We start from the raw sequence: 21791 nt of genomic DNA on the forward strand, positions 1-21791 counted from the left end.
AAGCTACCGGGGACCGGTTTCTGGCATTTCAGCCTCTTCGGCCCGGCTTGCTTGAATCCTGATGGTGCAGTGAGCAAGGGACTCATGTCTGAGCATACCCTTCCACGCTTAGGGTGGACAAAATAATTAACAACAAGGGGTGGTGATGGACAGAGTCTCTGAATTAAGCAGAAAACTCTCACCCAGTCAAGAGATCAGGGATAGATCCAACACCGTTTTTTAGCTCACTGCATCATCCCAGTTTCAGAACCTGGCTGTATGCAAATTAGTCTGTTCCTGTCCCAGTGCATGATGGGAACAGGGCAAACCAAACTACAAAGCCAATTCTTACACTGGAAAGGAAACAAGCTACCGGGGACCGGTTTCTGGCATTTCAGCCTCTTCGGCCCGGCTTGCTTGAATCCTGATGGTGCAGTGAGCAAGGGACTCATGTCTGAGCATACCCTTCCACGCTTAGGGTGGACAAAATAATTAACAACAAGGGGTGGTGATGGACAGAGTCTCTGAATTAAGCAGAAAACTCTAGACATGACGGCATATGACACATGGTCCTCAAACAGGCGCGAACCAAACCTCGACTTCTGATGACATTTAGTTGATGTCACCAAATCTGATTTCAACAATTTTCTGTGAATGGAATGCCAGACAGACTTCCAGGTGAATGGTGAAGAGGGTAAAAATACAATTGCTGGTGGTGATTTGATCATAATAAAATAAATAACAGACTGATGCACATCTTGATCAATTCGATCTTCAGTACGAATTAGGAGACAAATTAAAACATATAGGAGTAAGACCCTATCTCAATTTTGACAAAAAAGTGCAATAAAATATTCCTTCTAAGACATATATTTATTTATTAGTTTGTTTTACTTTTTTAGCACTTAGCACTCTGAGAGACAATGTTGACATGTGGTGCTAGGTAAAAACTAAGTCAGCCTTCTACAAAAATAAACATCTACTCCATACAGATACGGTGGCAGGGTATGTCTTGCTGTATCTACTACCAATGTTTTTAAGGTCCTGACACAGTTGCATATAGTTTGCAAATAGTCAATGCCCGCCTCCCGAAACCAGCCACCCACAATTGATTTCAAATACAATACATAAGCACAAAAGGTGGGAGAGGCATTGGATCCTAGGGAAAATTACAGAAATGGCAGTTCTTTCACAATGATGGTGTTATAGGTTCTTTTTATTCAATATATTAAAACACTGCAGCCAACGCGTTTCACCCACACAGGCTTCTTCAGGGCAAAGATATTTGGACCTCACAGTTCATAGAAGGAGTGGGGAGATTCCTCCAAAGGTTGTCTTAGGTCAATCCACTATGAACTTAAAATGTCATAAATGACAAAAAGAAACCTGTAAAAGTATTCAATCCTTGAGATATTCAATCTGTGAACTTCTGCAGTAACCGACCTCTTCAAGGACCAATGTAATGTACCACAGTAAAGTAAAAGTAAAGTCCACATTTGTAAAGCGCACAATCACCCGTAAGGGTCTCTAGGCGCTGGGGGGCCGTCGGGAAGATTAAGCGAGCTATTGCCCAGAGTCACATGGTGCTGGGCTGACCTGCCGCCGGAGCCGGGGATCGAACCGTGGTCCCCAGATTCCAGCGTCAGTCGCCCTGGCCGCGGCGCCACACCTCTTCCACCACAGTCACTCGTAGGCCTTCAAACAAAGAACCTGAAATAATTCAAACGTCGAGTGTTTGCCTCGTGGCAAACACTCAACGTGCGAGTTTTCTCTTGGAGAGCCGTTTTGAAAAGGCTTGAGATTGATTGCGTTACACCGCACTTACACTGTTCAATGAAGAGGACAGCCACTACGGTGGCCCATAGCTTGAATTATTTCAGGTGCTTTGTTTGAAGGCCTTCGAGTGACCGTGGTACATTACATTGGTCCTTGAAGAGGTCGGTTACTGCGGGAGTTCACAGATTGAATATCTCAAGGATTGAATACTTTTACAGGTTTCTTTGTGCCATTTATGACATTTTAAGTTCATGGTGGATGGACCTGGGACAACTCCCGGAGGAATCTCCCCACTCCTTCTATCAACTGTCTGGTCAAAATATCAATGCCCTGAAGAAGCCCGTGTGGATGAAACGCGTTGGCTTCTGTGTTTTAATATATTGAATAAAAAGAACCTTAAACAGTATCATTGTGAAAGAACTACCATTTCTGTCATTGCAGTCTTCTTTTTGTGTGGAACCTAAACCCCTATGATATTTTGCCTAGGATCTAATGCCTATCCTACATTTTGTGCTTATACAAAAATAAGCACTAAGAGAGGAAATAAATGAAAAGTATGTTGCAGCCGACCTTCATGTTAAATGATAAAAAGTAACATCAATGATGGCCCAAGCCACAACATTTGCATGTGTCTCTGTGGGGCTGTTGTATGTTCTGGTAAAATAGCTTACGGTGTTGATGCACTCAGACTTTTATCCTTCTGAGGTCTAATAATGGGGCACCGTAGATTTGGGTAATCAGTGTTTAGAGTTGCTAGTCTTCTATAACAAATATGATATGTGAAGTTTTTTTATACCGCATTTCTACCATTTATTTTGGGTTTAGCTCTGAGTAGACATGGTATTGATATGTGTTGGACTCGGTTTTTTTTTGCAGGGTCATCCCTGAACTTACTGCCTTCCTCCCAGCCTTTTTTCCGACATGGTGTTGGTAGTTCTAGGACTCTCTGCACTTTAGCACTGCTGTCCAATGTAAAGTGTGTGTGCTCTCTGTGGTAAACATAGTAAGATTGGTCTACACCTGTTTGGCGTATTTAATGTACCTGTCTGTCTCTTGTAAAGTGGTATCTCAGATACCCAGAGTTAGTAAATTAAATGATACTGGTGGGCTTGCAGAGCTGATTGTGCCACCCACCCAAGTAGCCTTTTAAACCTGTCTCAGGCCTCTGCCATTGCAGGGCCTGTGTGCACAGTGTTACTGACGCTGTGACGTGACACCTAAAGTGTGTGCCATGTTTGTGACCCAACTTTTACTGCATGTGAGTCATCCCTAAGGTAGGCCCTAGCTTGCCCTATGGGCAGGGTGCACAGTAGGTAAAAGGTAGGACATATACCTTAAGTGTGTGACATGTCCTGCTAGTGATAAACAGCCATTTTGGTTTCTCACTGCTGTGAGGCTGCCCTCCCATAGGAATACATTTGGGATTCCATAATAAGTGCTTCAGTGGTAATTCCTGATATGAGAGGAGCAGTGTGGTCAAGTTTGGCATGATTGGAATAGTAATAATAAATGCTGCGCCATGGTGTGTGCAGATTTATTATCACTGTTTTAGAAATGCCACTTTTAGAAGTTGGCATTTCTGTGTGCTATGTGTGTGCCTGCCTGATGTGCACTTCATTTCTGGCTTTGGAGTGACAGGGGCTGGTGAGGTGTGTGTGGCTCCAGCGATGGCAAGGTGAGTCAGCGCTAGGCTGAATAGGAGATCTGCATTTAGAGTAGTGGGAGGAGTAGTCCCCTGACCCTGAATAGGTATGTGCCTGCCTAGGTGAATGGTGGCTCCGCCCCCCTGTAGAATGTCTGATGCCGAGCCCCCACCTGACAAAGAGGAAAAGGAACCCTGTAAACTAAGTGCTCCAACACCTCCCAGAACCAGTTGGAACTGGTTCCCCCAGCCCTGTGCCAGGGCAGAACAAAGGATAATGTAGTATACGTACTGGGGCTGTGACCCCAGGTGGGGGTGCTTGTGCTACTTGGGGACTTGCTGCTGCTGGGCCCCAGGAGGAACCGGCACGAGGGAATGCTGGGAGGCCCTGTGAGCTGGCCTGCCTGGGTCCAGGCTTGTGCCCCTGAAACTGTGGATTGAGCGCCTCATGAGCGCTATATCTTCTCAAAGGACAGGAGGAGCGTGTTTGGCCTGCAGCACTGTGCTGCGTGAGGATTTGGAGGAAATCCCAGCGTAGGGATTCCCCCGAGGTGCTGGAGGGAAAGCAGAAGCCCAACCCACATTTGTGCACCTAAAAGCAGGAGCATTGTGCGCTCCTTGAGAGACGGGAGCCTACTCCGCATGCTGGTGCCTTCATTGGTACAGCAGGAGCCCACCCGCATTTTTTTTGTGCTAGAAGCCGTCGGAGGAGAGGAGCGCCACGAGAACCGGAAGTCAGGCTGCTGTCTGGTTGTGGGCAGGGCCAAGGAGCTCGATGTGCCAACCACGACGCGGAAAAGACTGAGCCTGGTGACGGCTCTTCCTGCCTCCCGCGGAAGTCAGGCAACAGGTGAAGCCTGTTTGGAGGCGGGACCTCCCCTGTGTGTAGAAGGGGACGCGCCGCGCGCCAGGGACCGTGGAAAGGAAGCGGAGCGTGGAGACGGAGCCTCCGAGGCACATTGTCGGTGCCTTTTCTCCGTGTGCCTATCAGTGGAGGCAAGCCCCGAGGGCTCAGCAGATGCAAGAGGAGCCCCGAGAGGAAGGGCTCGACTGGAGCCTCAAGGGCCCCGAGCACCGACCGGCAGATCTCTACCTGCCCCGACGAGGAGCATAAAGAGGAGTCCCAGTGAGTGGGGCTTAGCGATGGAGCAGTGTTGGTGCTCCCAAGGCACGGTGGGTGCCTGTGTTTGATGCACTCAGCAGGAGCGCAGGCAGCTGCGACGTTGGGGCAGTGGTTGTTCTCTGAGGGGCAGCTGAGAGGCACAGTAGTGCCAGTGATCGTTGCTTTGCACAGCTGACCCGCCTGTGGGAGGGCAGCTGCAACACAGGGGCATTTCATTTTATTGGTGAGGAAAGGGTGTCGCACCCCACGCCCCCAGTGCATTGATCACAGTGGTTTTTGCTGCATTGGCAGACAGAGAGCCACTTGGAAGGCCTTATAATTCAGAGCCCTGACATTTTGGACAGAGGGCATTTGAGCCCCAGTGAAAGGCCAGTGGACCTGGGGTCAGGTTTGGTACCTGTGTGGGCCAGGAGAGCAAAAGGCCCTAAGGAAGGGTGATGTTTGCACCTGAGGAGTGTCACTAAGGTGCCTCCTAGTTTGTGAGGTATGCGTAAATGTATTTTATGCCTAATGTAATGCCTACAGAGGTTGCATAATGTGTTTATGCCTATAATGATTTGTGCATAATGTGTTTAGGCCTACCGTGATACAGACATAATTCATTTACTTTGCTAGATATAATGCTGAGGTCATTATTGTACCAGTAGTTACTGGTTGTGTTTTATTTTTACTACTTGTGCTTGTGATGGTTCTGGCAGTGGCCCGATTGGCCCTGTCATGTATATAATCCTTTGTGAATATTGCCTAATGCCAGTTTGCACAGTGTATATTTGTGATTATGATTCTAATGTGTTTTGGATAATACAAAGGCTACTTCTTTTACATAACCTTGTGTGGAGTTTCTTTTGTGGTGTGCCTAGTGTGTAGCTGCTGTGTGTGTGTTGCTCAAATGCTTCACACATCGCCTCTGGGATAAGCCTGACTGCTCGTGCCAAGCTACCAAGGGGGTGAGCAGGGGTTATCTTCAGCGTGTTACTCCCTTGCCCTGACTAGAGTGGCGGTTTCTGCCTGGCTTAGGTGCATGCCCCAGCCAACCCGAAATCCCATTTCTAACAATATGTGTTGGCACTCATATTAAATTATACATGCATACATACATATGAATAATAATATTAGCATAGTTAAAATTTCCAACTCCTCAGTTTGTTATGGAATTAATTATCAGTTTGAAATTCTGCAATGAGTAAATTGTGACACCTACTATGACTTACCTACATCCTTTCTAACAAAAAACGTGTTGTTTAGCTGTTAGATCATGTGACATCCTTAGTTCATTTCTCCCTCATGTTGAGAGTACTAGGTTCCGAGCCCTTCCTCTTGTTGAAATTAGCACGTTTCTTTTTCTCAATTCCAGAAAAATGGCAGAAAAGATGACGCGAAATGCCTTCGATGGTTGTATGCGATTGCGTATACATTGGAACGGAGTCTGTAATGTGCCTGAGAAACTGGCCAGCTTTCCAGCTTGTGTGTTGAGGGGCGTGTGGTCTTGGAGTGGACATTTGCATCACATTTTCCGAGCAGCGCTGGTTTTCTTGAGCTAGCAGACCAAATCACAAGTTTACTGAGTCATGGTGTAATGAACAGAGTATATTAACTAAAAGGCTGCATGTAGAAGTTTATAAAATATTTAGCCTATGAAGAAGATCGAATTTTGGCCGAAAAAAACAGCCCATCTCTTGGACTGTACCAATCAGCACAAGGGGCGTCAGAGGCGCGTGCCTACAGATGAGAGGTGCCAGGCGCGCCGACTGCCTCTCTTTTCGTCATTCCCTCTCAGGCACCCTCCCTCCACGAGCTACATCACAACCCCGCCCCCTCGGGTACAGAAGCTGTTTATTCATTAAGCCTCAGCATCGGTGGGAGGATTGCAGCTGTGTAAATTGTCCAACCCTCGGCTCTCGGTATCGCGGCACCTGAACGACTCCCCGCCTCGGTGAGTATCGTGAGGTATGTGGCAATAATATTTTCCATCTGTTGTCAAGAATGACGGGAGTGTCTTCTTCACGTTCGTTTTCTTCGCTCCCTCCGTTACCCTCCTTGTTTGTAATTGTATCGTATTTATGTCCTTTGTATCTCGAGGGCTGTGACGTCACCAGACCCCGTGTGCGTTGGTGTCGGTGTGTTTATTCTTTCGTCTGTAGCTGGAGGTGGGCGAGCCACTGAAAGCTCGAGCCAGGCTCGAGGCTGAAACCTGGCTCTGGCTCGGCGCGGGGTATCGATGGAACCTCGAGGCCATAACGAGTCGAGCTGTCATGTGTCTTCTGCCTGCCCTTCTCTACCTAGGATGTGGCCTTACGGTCAGAGCTGCTGACTGTGAATATAGGAAACCAAGAAGGCACAGCATACTGGGTAAATCCTTTATTCTACCCATGCCTCTAAACAATGTATATAAATATAACCTTGCGTAATGATATGTTACTGGTGCTAAAGTCAATGGCCCAATTACCTTTGGGTCAAGTTTGCACTCCACTTTAAAAAATGCAGAAAAATGCATTCAAAGCTTAAAAATAATAATCTTAGCAGAAGGAAAGAGAAATAGATAGCCATTTACTAGCTGAATTGTATAAGTGAAACCAGAAAACCTGGATCCATCACTGCTTTTCAACCAAAGATATGGTTATTTTAGAAAAATACTTTATTTCACCAAAACTCTTTTTCTAAATTATCGCATTTTAACGCACTTTAAAACATGTGAGTTCAGACTACAGGTTACACAAAACTAACACTTTTAATTAACTACTTCTCAGAGCAGTGCCATAATGTGCCCTGGTAGTGTCAAAGCTTCCGCATATTAAAGAAATATATATATATATATATATATATATATATATATATATATATATATATATATATATATATATATATATATATATACATAATTTTGAAGAGATATTACCATATTTCCGTGATGTTATGTGATTTACATTTTCTGGGCTCGGATCTCCTTGTTCATTTGTTGGCTCGTCCATCTTTGTCTTTAACATCTTGGTGTGTGGTGTGAAAAGAGAGAGGTCTTCCATGGTGGTGGCAGAAATAGGTGTACCTATCTGCATAACATTTAACAATGCCGATACACATACACACACACTCACATATAATAATTATATATACTAGTCTGTGTTCTGGGTATTTGCGTGTTCATTCATTGTTGTTTTACATGCTGCCTCTGAACGCGTTCAAGATGCTATAAATGCGCACAGATGCAAAGAACGCGGATGGAATACAAAATATACAGTCCGTCGCAGCAAACAGTCTGTGCATTGTGCCTCCACAGTGCCCCTACAGAGAAAGGCTGCGAGCCTGCATCCGGGGATAGATAGCTAGATGCAAGCCGTGTTCCCCGGATCTAAACAGTGAACCCATCAACAGATTAAGCATTACACAACATGTGTGGGAGATTACAGCAAATGCTGGCAGATGTACGCAGATTCCTACCGCACTATGGGAGTAACATAAGAGGCGACTCTCGGGCGGGTGGGCGGGTCTTATATACCTTGTTTATCAGGTCGGGGGATGATACGGGAAAATGCTCCATCTAGCAAAACACTTCGTTGGATGCAGGTGTGTTGTTCCTTAGACCATCATTATACCCCTGCATACATTTCAACGAGCACATACCATCATTTATTCAGTGCATTTTTTCACAATTTTAGGAAAAATCACTTTTCCCTTTTATGCTAATTTACTGCTTTAATTCTGTGCTAGCATTGAGGTAACTTTTCGAAATTGTCGAGTCTCGATATTGTGTTTCTGCTATTTGTATACTGGGAAACGGCAGTATCGGGATTATGATTGGATTGTGAAATAACAAAAACAGAATTGAAATTGTATTCAAAATGATGTCTAACCAAATTTCCGTTTTGTCTCTTTGAACCAGGGCAGAACAAAAGCAACCAAGTCAGCCATTCTTCATATGGCACACACTGGAAGAACATAGAGAAATAACACCCTCAAAACCAGGATCCTGCCTACAGCAGTAACATCCAAGTGTGGGTGTATGGTCCTGGCTTAGTCTTCGAAGAACCGCCTTTTATTCCTCCAGGAATTACTCTCCGCTGCCTACCAATTTATGTGAGGCGAGGGCCAACATTTGGAGAGCTACAGAATTAGCGGTCCAGAGCCCCACCCTTTGTGTCGCACTACAGGCTGGTCCAGTACTGAGGAATATCTGTTGACACAGGTAAGTGGATGAATTGAGGAGTTATTATCCATAGTCTAATGGTAACACTGTAAACAATTGTGATACATAACAGTAACTTTTGTAATGCATCACTGAAATCTGTGGGGCCTCCCCAGATGGTTAACAATCTCCCTAATGTTGATTTTAAACTATAACAAATACTCGAGACAGGTCACAAAAAGACTGCTACTTTCGATAGCCCATTGGCAAGTCTACGCTCCAAATGTCTGTTTAAGATGCATATGGTGATGCGCAGGCATGTATGTTCCTCAAGTCACTTTTGTAAGCTGGACTGTTAGCATTATCTGGCATCACACATCTTTCTTGAGCACATACCTGGGAAGGCGACCAGCTAGTCTGCATTTTGAGACCCAGTTAATTAATTTGTTCATAAAGAAGGCCATGAATGCCCATTCTGCCCTGGTCCAGGATCCCACTTTCCCTCCTGGGATTTCAGTTAACAACGTGTTGTATTGTGGGAGTTATAGTCTTGGTTCATTTGAGCTAAACCAATTGGACTGGCACGCCTACAAAGATTGCTTTCTAAAAGGAAACCCAGGTCAAAGAAAATAGTGTTCATGATGGCATGGAGTCATCTGGGAACATTACCGAAATGCTAACCCAAAACTTCACTGAAAGTCAAGTACCTGCCTTGCCTGACATTTGGAAGGTTGTGATGGAGAGGAGCCAACGCTTGAGGCCTTGGAACAAGAACTCGAAGAGGCATGTGGAAATATCCAAGCTCATTCTTCCTAAGAATTCATTGCGTAAGTTTCATCTAGGTGATGATTTAAGTGCTTACTATTTAATACAATTTGATTTGGTGTCTGAGTATAAGGCCTTCTGTTTTTTTAGCATAGTCCAGTGTAGTTTGCCCAAAAACCTAGGTTTTCATGTGCCATAAGATGGTGTTTTCATCGAAATGAAGCCTTACCACCGTCAGCAGTGACACAGCGTATGCTTGTATGAAACCACTCCTGATTTTACCATCCAATGGAATCCACAGACACGCCAGGTAAAGGTAGCAAGCTTTACCCAGTCTTCTCCGTTCCTGTACACTCTGGATTATGCCTTCTGCATCTTGGGCGTAAAGGCTGTGACTCTTCATTATCAGCAGGTGGAGCAGAGTCTCACAACAAGAGTTTGTCTCCGGCCCAGCGTTAGTGGCCATGTTTTACATCTGGTTGGCCTAGAAGCCTCGAATCAACTGGACATGGCACTCCGGTAAGGCAGGGTGCAACCAAAACTTGTTGTCCGCTTGGCCCTGACAACACGGTGTGCTGGGTCAGCACTTCATCACCCAGCACTCTTCCTTTATCCCCAAAGGCTACCACTTTATACATACCACACCCCGGTAGAAAGCAGTAGTGGTGAGGGCAGTAGGTATTGCTAAATCCCTGAAGTGAATAGAGGCTAATGTACCTTTAAGGAAGCGAGGGAAGCGCGGGAATCAGGGTGTGGGAATGGTTTACAAAGACCTTTCGGATGTTGGTGGGGTTTTGGGATGGGGTTTATGGTGCCCAAAGCTCTCCTCAGAAGTCCACTGCAGGTGCTAATAGGAGGCATGCTGTATGCTCCGCCTTCAATCCACGCGTGCATCTTTAGTTCATGCCAGACACCCGCTGTCCCTTTGTCTCTCGCTCTTGCAGGTTCCTGCGTGTTCCCTTTGTGACTGTTTTACCGTCTTTTTCTTTCTACTTCTAACGCTTGTGTCCTCCACCCACCACCTCCACCCTCCTGGCCTTCCTCTCCCTGTTCCTCAATGTCTGACGAAGAAAAATAAGTCCCGGTCCCCAAAAATAAGTCCCCACTGGCAACCATGTAGTCACTGGTGGTGGTGAGACTTGGGTGACAGGGGGATACAGTCACCTTGCCTCTGGGCAGCTCTCCATGTTTAAACTGAACCCCTGCTTTTAATCTAAATGATTGTACTTTGCATTGTTCATACTTTATCCTTGCTTAATCATCCCTTGCTTCCTGATTCGTTTTTCTCCCGCAATCCTTCAAGGTTTTAGTTAAACTGTGCATGAATTAAAATTGTATCTCAAATTCAGGACAAAAGGTTCCTGCTTTCAGCATTGTTATTGGGGAGCTTCAGAAAACGAACATCTCTTTTAATGGCATTTTGCCACCACTAGGTTGAACCAAGATTATAAATAATAAATATCACCATTATCCACATCAGTAGCACTTTATACCTTCAAGGAAGAAAGGTTGTATTAGCTTCTCAGAACACCGAAAATGCTATCTGCTGGTTACAAACAGATCGGTAAAACAGGCCCTTGACGTATTTCCTTGAAACTGCATTTACATTAAATATAGGATGAGTTGCATTTTGTAATAAAGGACCTTATAGCTTCTAATGTATTTGCATGCTGACCTCATGCTCCGTTTGTTTACCTTTGAAAATGGCCAGGCATAAACACCCACCTAGAACTGGGCAGGCGAAACGAGCAGGCCTGCCCTCACAGAGGGATTTCTTTCAAGGTGAACAATTTGAAAAAATAAAGTCAAATCTTGCATTTCACCGTTCATTTTCTTCATAAATTGGGTACAAATTCATAGATGGTTTTGCCATGTAAACTCGAGGCTTCCCAGCGGTGTTAATCGGTGTTAATCGATCGCTAGCCCCTCCCCCCCAACAATTAAATTAAAACATTGAGGGGAATGCGCAGTTTTCTGTACAAATGGCTTGGATTAAAATCGATATGTTTTACAGGCGTTTCAGAAATCTGCATATTCAGTTTTTGTTTTTCAGTAAATATGTTTGTGTGTGTGTATGCGTGTGTGTGTATATATATATATATATATATATATATATATATATATATATATATATATATATATGTATATATGTGTGTATATATATATATATATATATATATATATATATATATATATACACACACACACACACACACACACACACCATATTTCTAACTTCTACAATGTTCTTTGCTTAGTTTTTCCATCCTACCCATTCCAGGTGGATTATTAACAATATGTTATTACCGGAAAGATCAGGGTGGAAAATATAAAGATACACAAATCCCACAATATCAGGGTGATCCAGCAGAGACAGATGCATACAGGCTCCTACAAAAGTCAGAAGTGCTTTAACTCAAGTTCGAGATTTGAAAGTTTGACAGCACACTACAACAATTTTACAGTTTGCGGCAACAGGCAGCAATATAATCTCAGACATTTCTTTATTAATGTAGACGATGCAGAGCATCCACATGATTCTCGAGTTCACAGTTTTTGCTCAAAACATAGCTTTTGAATGAATGTAATTTTGGAATACTGTTATTTTTTGTACCCAGTTTGCGAGTTTCTGAAAATGGATTGCTGAGTTAAACTGAGCTCCCTCAAGCAAAGTTCAAATGTTCATAAAAAAATTACATTGTCCAGATATGTCATCCTTTTATTTTGAGTAAATAGATGTTTAAGTCCCACACGCGAGTTTGCCATATTCATCATGCTCTACAGTCACACATAAACAGATTCTGGCTTGCATACCCATGTATCGGCATCATAACATGTTCACCACATTACAAAATGGGTTTAACTAACAATTGTCCCTAAAATGTGACAATCATGTCAAGAACTCCAGCAATGCGTCCTAAATGGGTACCATTTTGCACAAGCTACTGCCATTGATGTCCAAAATATACCAGGAGTGGACACCAATATTGCACTATTCCATGCAGGGCAAGACCCAGCCTCCAAGAAATTACCAGAGTATGCCAAGAACGAGCACCATTATGTGAGGGCTCACTTCATGTGGTTATTTATCCCAGCATACCACGGATGCCATGAATTACTCCCAGGAAACTGGAGATATCCTTTAGTAGTCAAGGCCTAATTACGATGCGGTTTGGACCGCAACCGACTGCTTGTCGGTTGCGGTCGAACCGCATCTACTGCTGTGGTCTGACCGACGCATTACGAAGCGTGCGGTCGGAGGGACGGACCAATGCTTTCCAGCGGGCTCATGGAGCCCGTCCCTCATGGAGCCCATAGGTTGGCCGGAAACTCACCATAATCCCTTAAGGATGGCGTCTCTTCAGTTGGGATTATGATGTCGATTTCCGACAGCCTTTCCATGTCGGGCTTTCTGACATGTAAAGATTGACAGAAAGCGACATTAGGGTCCCCTAGCAGAGCCAATTTCCCCCCTGGCCCTCTACATCTGGGCTTGAGGTGCCTGCCGCACGGTGCAGGGATGTTCACAAACTCCCATTGTGAAATGGGAGTTTCTGACCACATTATGTGCGGGCAGATCGTAATTCGGTGTGCGGAACCGCCAACCTATGGTCAGGCGTTTCCTCCACCACAACGGTGTCGGTTGGAGGCAACTCCGATCAACATCGTAATCAGGCCCCAAGTATCACTTGCAGCATGGGTCCTGCATCATACATCCAGTTACCATGCAGCTTCAAGTAAACTGTATTACGATTGGTTGTTTACTGCAGACATATTATCAGTCACAATGTGTGTGTGTGTGGACATGAGTCTAAGAAGTACATTACTTGCGTGGGCGGAATGCAGAGCTTCCTGTGGTGCAGCTGTGAATGCCAGTGCCAGCCACACGTCTAGGTCTCGTATGATCACGTATTCTGTAGGCCCATGTCTTTGTTTAGCAGGAGTGCTGTGACTGGCTCTTGTGCCCGTTAATGAATGAGCAGGACAGTCCTTGTGTGGAAATTCTGCATCCATTTTGAATAGCGGCATTGTGTCTGTGTGAGTGGGTTGTCAGTTGTATATCTTTGCGCTTTGTTGACATGACAACTAGTTCTACACAGGGCATGCTGAAAGCGAGGAATGTGTGGTATTTTGGAACACAGCTCACCAGTTGTATGACTGGAGGGAGGGCACTATGTGGTTTTATTTACTATTTATATGGTATTTTGCCAACTAGTGTTGCAACTGTGCTTGCATCATGCAAGGGTCCATAAAAACAAAAGCTAGGGTTACACTTTACTTCAGCACACAGTGCAGGGTCATCCCATGCAGGTGCTTTTGACAAATGCCCAGTATTATGGGTGCTGAAAGTTAAAAGCTTTTCATGGCATCGTGAGTTTTTCAGACCCTGCGACTGCGCCCATTGCTCCACCATCGTGAGGAGCATTAGCGCATTGGGGGGCAGTGTGTTAATTAAGGTACATGGGTGTAGTGTGAGGAGACCAGGCCCCAAACTGAACCGTGTGCCCCAATCTCCCTATACAGTCCATCCAGTGTCCTGATTGCCTGTCACTATACATCCATGTGCTCAAATGGGCTCGCAGTGATAGGCATGTGCATCAATGCATCAGGCTTCCATTTTTGGGTGGGAATGTTTCTTTTTCGCTATTGGAAACGTAACAATGTGAGGGAGTGGAAGCCATCTTGCGCTCCACCCTGCCTGGAGAGGAGAGAGTAGGGGTAGCCATCCTGCTCTGCCCGAGAGTATTATAAGACATCTTACTCTTCCTGCCCAAAAGATTATTGAACCTATTCTACTCTCATTCTAGGAGCAAGGAGAAGGGGTCATTCTACTCTCTCCAACCAGGAGAGAGCAGCAGAAACTACTATAGTGTCTGTGCCAAGTAGAGATTGGCCGTCTCCATTCTAACCTATCATGATCAGGCGAGGTGGATCTCTTCATTACTTTGACATTAATCTCGGAAGATTAATCCAAGTAGATTAATTTAGAAGTGAGATATTTCTGTATCTATTTTCCCTTTTTTATACTTTATTATCAGATTAAAAATTTATTTTAATCTAAAAATATTTGTATTTTTTCCCATGTATGGTAGTGCTGTATGCTTTTAATCTATTTACAAAAGAGACCTTCGGTAGCCTTCGTCCTTTATTTAAAATTCCGTTTAGCTTCCCCTCATATATATTACCTCATATATATTATTGAAGCTAACTTTATACACTACTCATTTTCACAAGTTAATTAAATTTTTCCTGATTTTGGCCCAATAATTTTCATTCCTGGATTTTCAGCCTATCTTGAATCCAGTGGCCAAGTGAGCAAGGGACTCACGTCTGAGCATACCCTGCCACACTTAGGGCGAACAAAGCGATACAAAAGGGGATGATGGACGGAGCGCTTGAGCAAATCAAACACTCACCCCCAGTCAACTGATCTGGTTTTAATCCATCACCATTCTTTAGCCCACTCAGCCACCCCATTTCAGACATGGCTATATGCAAATCAGTCTGACCCTGTGCCTCATGGGAACAATCCAGCCCGAACTGCCAAGCCATGTTTTCCATGACTGGGGGTGAGTGTTTGATTTGCTCAAACGCTCCGTCCATCATCCCCTTTTGTATCGCTTTGTTCGCCCTAAGTGTGGCAGGGTATGCTCAGACGTGAGTCCCTTGCTCACTTGGCCACTGGATTCAAGATAGCCTGGCTGATGAGGATTATGAATCCGAAACCGGTCCCAGGATGCTTGTTTCCGGTCCATGAAAGACATGGCTTGGCAGTTCGGGCTGGACTGTTCCCATGAGGCACAGGGTCAGACTGATTTGCATATAGCCATGTCTGAAATGGGGTGGCTGAGTGGGCTAAAGAATGGTGATGGATTAAACCCAGATCAGTTGACTGGCGGTGAGTGTTTGATTTGCTCAAACGCTCCGTCCATGATCCCCTTTTGTATCGCTTTGTTCGCCCTAAGTGTGGCAGGGTATGCTCAGACGTGAGTCCCTTGCTCACTTGGCCACTGGATTCAAGATAGCCTGGCTGATGAGGATTATGAATTGCGATTCTCCTATTAACATGACCAGAGAATCTGGATTTCATTAAAGACACGGAGGCTGACATTATGCATTTATCCTTTAATAGCAACTCACACAGCCGCACTACATCATAAAGGATAAAGTTCTAGAGTTAACAACAAAGGATGTATCCAGGAGATGATCTGCCTCTTTTAAAAGAATCGCAGCAGGAAGAACTTCAAAAACTGAGAGATCCGGGTAAGGAACGAACTTCAAAGGTTGAGAGATCAGGAAGCTTGAAAACATCATGGAAGAAACTTCAGCCAGTCAAAGGCCATCCGGTTAAATGGAATTGTCTGAAAGAAAGAAAAGATTAAGAACCAAGAGCCTAAAGAGATAAAGCATCACATAGGCGTAATAATGGATTAAAACAATTGAAGCAATCAATAAGAACATGAACAATATATATCAAAGATGTAAAAGGTTCGAAAGAGATATCCCAAAGGTTGTAAAAGGGAGGAGGGAGGGATAATGTCAGCCTCCGTGTCTTTAATGAAATCCAGATTCTCTGGTCATGTTAATAGGAGAATCGCAATTTCATTACAAGACCGGAGGCTACATTATGCATGTTCGTAGCCTCGAAGGACGACCTCAGACATATGCTCGATAGGCTTGCAATAATGACGAGCAAAGGTATTAGCATTTGACCAGTCAGCAGCTTTCAGGATATCATCCAACTTACCACCTGACCAGAAGGATTTACTGGCCATAGCTCCTCTAATGGAATGTGCTTGAAATTTAGAGAGGTCTACACCAGCAAGTTTCATGGTAGATTTAACCCATCTAGCTATGGAGGTGGAAGAAACAGGCTTAAAAGGCTTCACGAAAGAAACTAAAAGTTGATTTGCATCATAAGGGCGAAGGAGAGACATCCTAGCGTCGTATTCTTTCATACAAGCAACCACACAAAGTTTAGGCAAACTGTCAAAACGAGGATAAAAGATAAAATCTGACATGGTTTTAGTTCTTCTAAGTAATTCAAACTTAACACCAAACATATCATAACACCTATTTGAGATGTCTAAACTTCTGATGTCAGATACTCTCCTACAAGAGATTAAACATAAGAGCGTGGCGAGTTTAAAGGAGAGAAACTTTCTATTAAGGGAAGAATTGTCCGGCCAAGAACAAAAAAGGTCTAAAACACACTTGACATCCCAAAGGGTCTTGTATTTAGGTCTAGGGGGTCTTCTTAGTCTTATACTCTTGAGGACTCTACAAATAATAGGATTTTTACCTACCGATTTACCGTTGATAGGAGAATGACCAGCAGAGATTGAGGATCTAAAGCAATTAATAGAGCGATAGGAAAGGCCTCTGTCAAATTGTTCGACCAGGAAATTTACGATATTCACGACAGGAGTCTCCACGGGATCCAGACTCCTTTCCAGGCACCAATGAAACCATTTCTTCCAAATGTTGTTATATCTAAGGTGTGTTCCAGGGGCCCAAGATTCTCCGAGGAGAGAGAGAGCTGTCGACGAAAGTCCAGACAGCTCGTTAGATTGCCTGACACCTTCCAGGCAAGAAGGTTCAAATTCCCCTCGAGAATAAGATGATGATCTTCCCCGTCTGCGTTCGAGACCAGGCCTGGGGAGGCTGGGATCAGAAAGGGAATGTCGCATGCTAGTTCCAGGGCTGTCGGGAACCATGCTTGGGACGGCCAAAAGGGAGTTAATAGGATCAGAAGGCATTGATCCGATCTGACCTTCTGAAGGACCCTCTGAATCATGGCGAAAGGAGGGAAGGCATAACCCAGGAAGTGGGACCAAGGTTGGAGAAACGCGTTCACAGCAAGAGCGCCCGGGTCCGGCATCCAACTGAAATAGTTGGGAAGTTGGAAGGTAAGCCTGCTGGCAAATAAATCCACGTCCATGGGACCCCAAAAGTGGAAGAGGGAATTGAAGACGTTCACATCGAGTTTCCAGTCCGAGAAGTCTATAAGGAATCTTGAATTCCAGTCTGCAGAAATATTCGATTTCCCGGGGAGATATTCCGCCCTGAGGGACATTTTGTGTTCCAGACAGAACATCCAAAGTTTCCTTGCAAGGTTGGAGAGGTCTGCAGATCTCGTCCCTCCAAGGCGATTGATATAGGCCACAGCGGAAACGTTGTCCATTTTCAGAACAACGGACCTCCCTTGGATGGAGTGTTTGAAGCTCATAAGGGCGTATAAACCGGCCGTCAACTCCAGAAAATGTATGTGTTGAGAAGATTCCGACACGGTCCAGACCCCACCGGTGTTCTGGTCTTCCAAACGAGCACCCCAGCCATGAAGGCTGGCATCTGATTCTAGGACAAAATCCGGGGATGAGCCGAAGATAGCTTTGCCGTTCCAGGCGTCTAAGTTCTCCAGCCACCAAAAGAGCTCTGCCCTGGCATCTGGGTCCAGAGACACAAGGTCCCCATACCACAGACCCGAATTGAGGGCTTTCCTCTTTATTCTCTGAAGTGCACGGTAGTTCAGGGGACCAGGAAAAATAGCCTGGATGGAAGAGGAAAGGAGCCCAAGAAGTCTGGCTAGTTAGCGGAGAGTTAAGGAGTCTTGTTTCAAAACGGATCTGATCTCCTTTCGGATCTTGGCAATCTTCTTGGCAGGGAGAAGGAGAAGGCATTTCAAGGTGTCCAGGGTGAAACCGAGGAACTCTATAATTTTGCAGGGAGAGAGAATTGATTTCTCTCTGTTGATGATGAAACCTAGGCTCTCTATTAAGTTCATGGAAGTTTCTAGATCTCTTAGGAGGTCTGAATGGGATTGGGACATGATAAGAATATCGTCCAGGTAAATGATGAGGCGGATACCGCTCTCTCTTAGGATTGTAACGACACATTTCATGATCTTGGTAAAACACCAAGGGGCAGAAGAGAGGCCGAAGGGAAGAGCTTGGAACTGGTAAAGACGTTCTTTACAAGCAAATTGAAGGAAAGGTTGATGTTCCTTGTACATGGGGATGGTGAAGTAGGCGTCTTTCAGGTCTAGCTTGACCATCCAGTCTCCTTCGAGAAGGAGATCCCTCAGGAGGTGGATACCCTCCATTTTGAAGTGACGATAAACCAGAAATTTGTTGACCTCTCGAAGGTTTATTACGGGTCTCCAACCCTTGTCCTTTTTCTGAACAAGAAACAGTGTGCTTATGAACCTTGCGTCGGACCAGGGAACTTCCACAATTGCGTCTTTTTTGAGCATGGAAATGATTTCTTCCTCCACGATCGTTTGCTGATCTTCCGGAAGGACAAAGGGTTGGGGTAAGTGTGATTGGAAGGGAATCTGAAAGAAGTCTATCTTGAAGCCCATAACTGTTTCTAAAACCCATGGATCTTGGGTAATTGAATCCCAAACATGAAAGAACTGTTTTAGTCTGCCCCCCACTATGGGAGGGAAAGAAGAAGGAGGAGTAGTACTTACTTGTAGAGTTGGAGGTGTTGGGAGTACCTCGACCTCTTGAACCACGGTTTCTCGGGCCTCTTCCTCTCTGGGGAAAGAAGGGTTGTCTAGGGGGGTAGAAGCCCCTTCCTGTTCCTCTGAAGGATGAATAGGGTCGTTGGTTGCCTCGGCCAGAAGAGCGACCCCTTCTACCGGCCTGGCCAAAAAGGTTGTTGTTGAATACCCGTCTCAGGTTATTTTGAGCTCTATCAAGGGCAGTAAAGGTGGATACGTATTTGCCAATCTCCTTGATTATGTCTTCTCCAAAAAGAAGGCCTTTGGGGTTCTGGGAGGGTTCTTTCTCCCCCATGTCACCTAATTTTGGGTTGATCTTGTTTAAAATTGATCTCCTCCGTTCAACGTTTAAGCTTGAGTTAGCGTTGCCAAGGAAAACGATGGCTCTTTGGCTCCATCCTCGAATGAGATCAACATTCAAGGGGGTGGAGGAGAGATGGGATTGTTCGGCCATATCAAGGATTCTAACGAGGGGTCCCAAGACGTCTAAGAGGCGGTCTTGGCAGCCTTTAAGGGCTCTCTCCAATCCTTTTCTGGGGTCTCGCCCTAATTTAAATAAAAATTTGATAAGATTAGGATCCAGGTTGGGGGTTTGACAGACCCTCTCATCAATGGTAGGTCTGGGGGATTCAGATCTCATTGTATTTCTGGTGTTTCTATCCAAAAGGTTTCTCAACCAGCGTGTGACAAATTTGGAAACATGATCCTGTGGGAACCATTTTGAACTGTTGGGGTGAGAGATGTTTAGGGGAGAAAACATCTCCTCTCCAACAGGGTTTAAAATAATATTTTTTGAGGTGGGTTCCGGGTCAGATTGCGAGTTAAGATCATGATGGACCTCATTCAGGTCAAAGACGAATTCGTCTGAAAGGTCCTTGGAGGAGTTATCATCAAAGGATGATGAAGAGGAGTCGAGACCAACATTCTTACTTTTTTGGTTAGCACTATCCCAAAGCGTGTCGCGAGGGACACCATACATATTTGTGCCGCCATGGGCACCGGTCAAGGTAGTGTCCCGAGGGACATCAGGTTCAAGTGGGGCGCGGTGGCCACCCATCCAAAGCGAGGTGCTAGGACCTCCTGTACCGTGAAAGGCGCTAGGGCCTGTAGTGCTTTCCCAATGTTTGGTCTTTTTGGGTCTCTTACCGTGAAGGGGAGGATCCTGAGGGTCACACGGTCTTTTGGAGAGCATGACTTCTTTGAGGGAGGATATCATACATGACTTAATTTCCTGTTGAAGGAATTTTTTGAGAGAGTCGTCAATGGGGGCAGGTGAACTAGCGGTGGCATCATCAGAATCCATGTCAGACATGGTGTAGCAAGAGCCAGAAAGGATACTAGAAGGTAAAGTAATAAAGTTCTCCTCTCTACCTCCTCTTTTCTCTATCTCCCCCTTTTTTTTTTTTTATTTGATTTATATATATTTTTTTGGGGGGGATATATCTATATATAAATAAATAAATAAATATATATTTTTTTTTTGTGATTTAGAGTTTGAAACTATTTAATAGGGTGGATTTTAGGGTTAAGGGGACCCAGATAGGCTGAAGGGGAAGGATAGTACCCTATATGTAGAGGAACTATCTAGGTTCTAATTAGAGGTAAGGCAAGGGTTAATATGTGCCAAAAAAACGGAGTTTTGCAATAAGGATCCAAAGCGCGATGAAATAGGGTCCCTCCGGCGGCTGATGCAGAGCAACTAGCAAATTTGCCGAAGAGTGCTCGAACTCAGCCGCCGGGGAGAGGAAAGTCGCTTGAGAGGAGAAGCACGCAACGCGGGCGTTGCTAAGGTGCTTTCCTCCAAGCGGCGCTTACTCTGAGGATTTTAGCGGAAGCGAAGAAATCATCGAAAATAAGGAAGGGGTGAGCGAAAGAAATCGCCGTGAGCAGTGACGGGACAGGGCGGGAGAGCGGCGGGCAATGGGAGCGTTGCGGGATCACGCAGGGAAGGTACGAAGATAGCACGAAGGACGACCGAAAATTGGAAGTCCATGGGAGGGGGTGGGAGTGGGAAACAGCGCCACCCGGGGGATAATCCAAACAAGACCCTAGAAGGAAGGGAAATAAGGCATCACAACAAAGTCAAATTCGAGATCTTAACGTTGTATTGGCAAAAAGGGCAGAAATGCAGTCAGAGAGAGATATAAACGTAAGTCAGCCTTATATAAGCATAAAACAGCCTTAAAAAGAAAAGGAATTGCCATAAATATTAGAATATAATGTGAAATTATCAGAGAGAAAGAAAGTAGTGACTTATCTGCTGGCGAGCCGCTTTTAAAAGAGGCAGATCATCTCCTGGATACATCCTTTGTTGTTAACTCTAGAACTTTATCCTTTATGATGTAGTGCGGCTGTGTGAGTTGCTATTAAAGGATAAATGCATAATGTAGCCTCCGGTCTTGTAATGAAATCCGAAACCGGTCCCAGGATGCTTGTTTCTGGTCCATGGAAGACATGGCTTGGCAGTTCGGGCTGGACTGTTCCCATGAGGCACAGGGTCAGACTGATTTGCATATAGCCATGTCTGAAATGGGGTGGCTAAGTGGGCTAAAGAATGGTGATGGATTAAACCCAGATCAGTTGACTGGGGGTGAGTGTTTGATTTGCTCAAACGCTCCGTCCATCATCCCCTTTTGTATCGCTTTGTTCGCCCTAAGTGTGGCAGGGTATGCTCAGACTGAGTCCCTTGCTCACTTGGCCACTGGATTCAAGATTGTCTGGCTGATGAGGATTATGAATCCGAAACCGGTCCCAGGATGCTTGTTTCCGGTCCATGGAAGACATGGCTTGGCAGTTCGGGCTGGACTGTTCCCATGAGGCACAGGGTCAGACTGATTTGCATATAGCCATGTCTGAATTGGGGTGGCTCAGTGGGCTAAAG

General features: G+C 45.1%; 1 protein-coding gene across 1 annotated transcript in view; it reads left to right on the forward strand.

Moving 5' to 3' along the window:
- Window positions 1–6317: 6317 nt before the first annotated feature.
- PRNP (prion protein (Kanno blood group)) overlaps window positions 6318–21791 on the forward strand; it is an 87786-nt gene continuing 72312 nt past the window's right edge. The window contains exons 1-2 of the mRNA XM_078666636.1: window positions 6318–6453; window positions 8398–8700. The gene's annotated coding sequence lies outside the window, so the exon portion shown is untranslated. The remainder of the gene's footprint in view (window positions 6454–8397; window positions 8701–21791) is intronic.

The sequence above is a fragment of the Lissotriton helveticus genome, chromosome 11 (genome assembly GCF_964261635.1).
Source record: "Lissotriton helveticus chromosome 11, aLisHel1.1, whole genome shotgun sequence".
NCBI lineage: Eukaryota > Metazoa > Chordata > Amphibia > Caudata > Salamandridae > Lissotriton > Lissotriton helveticus.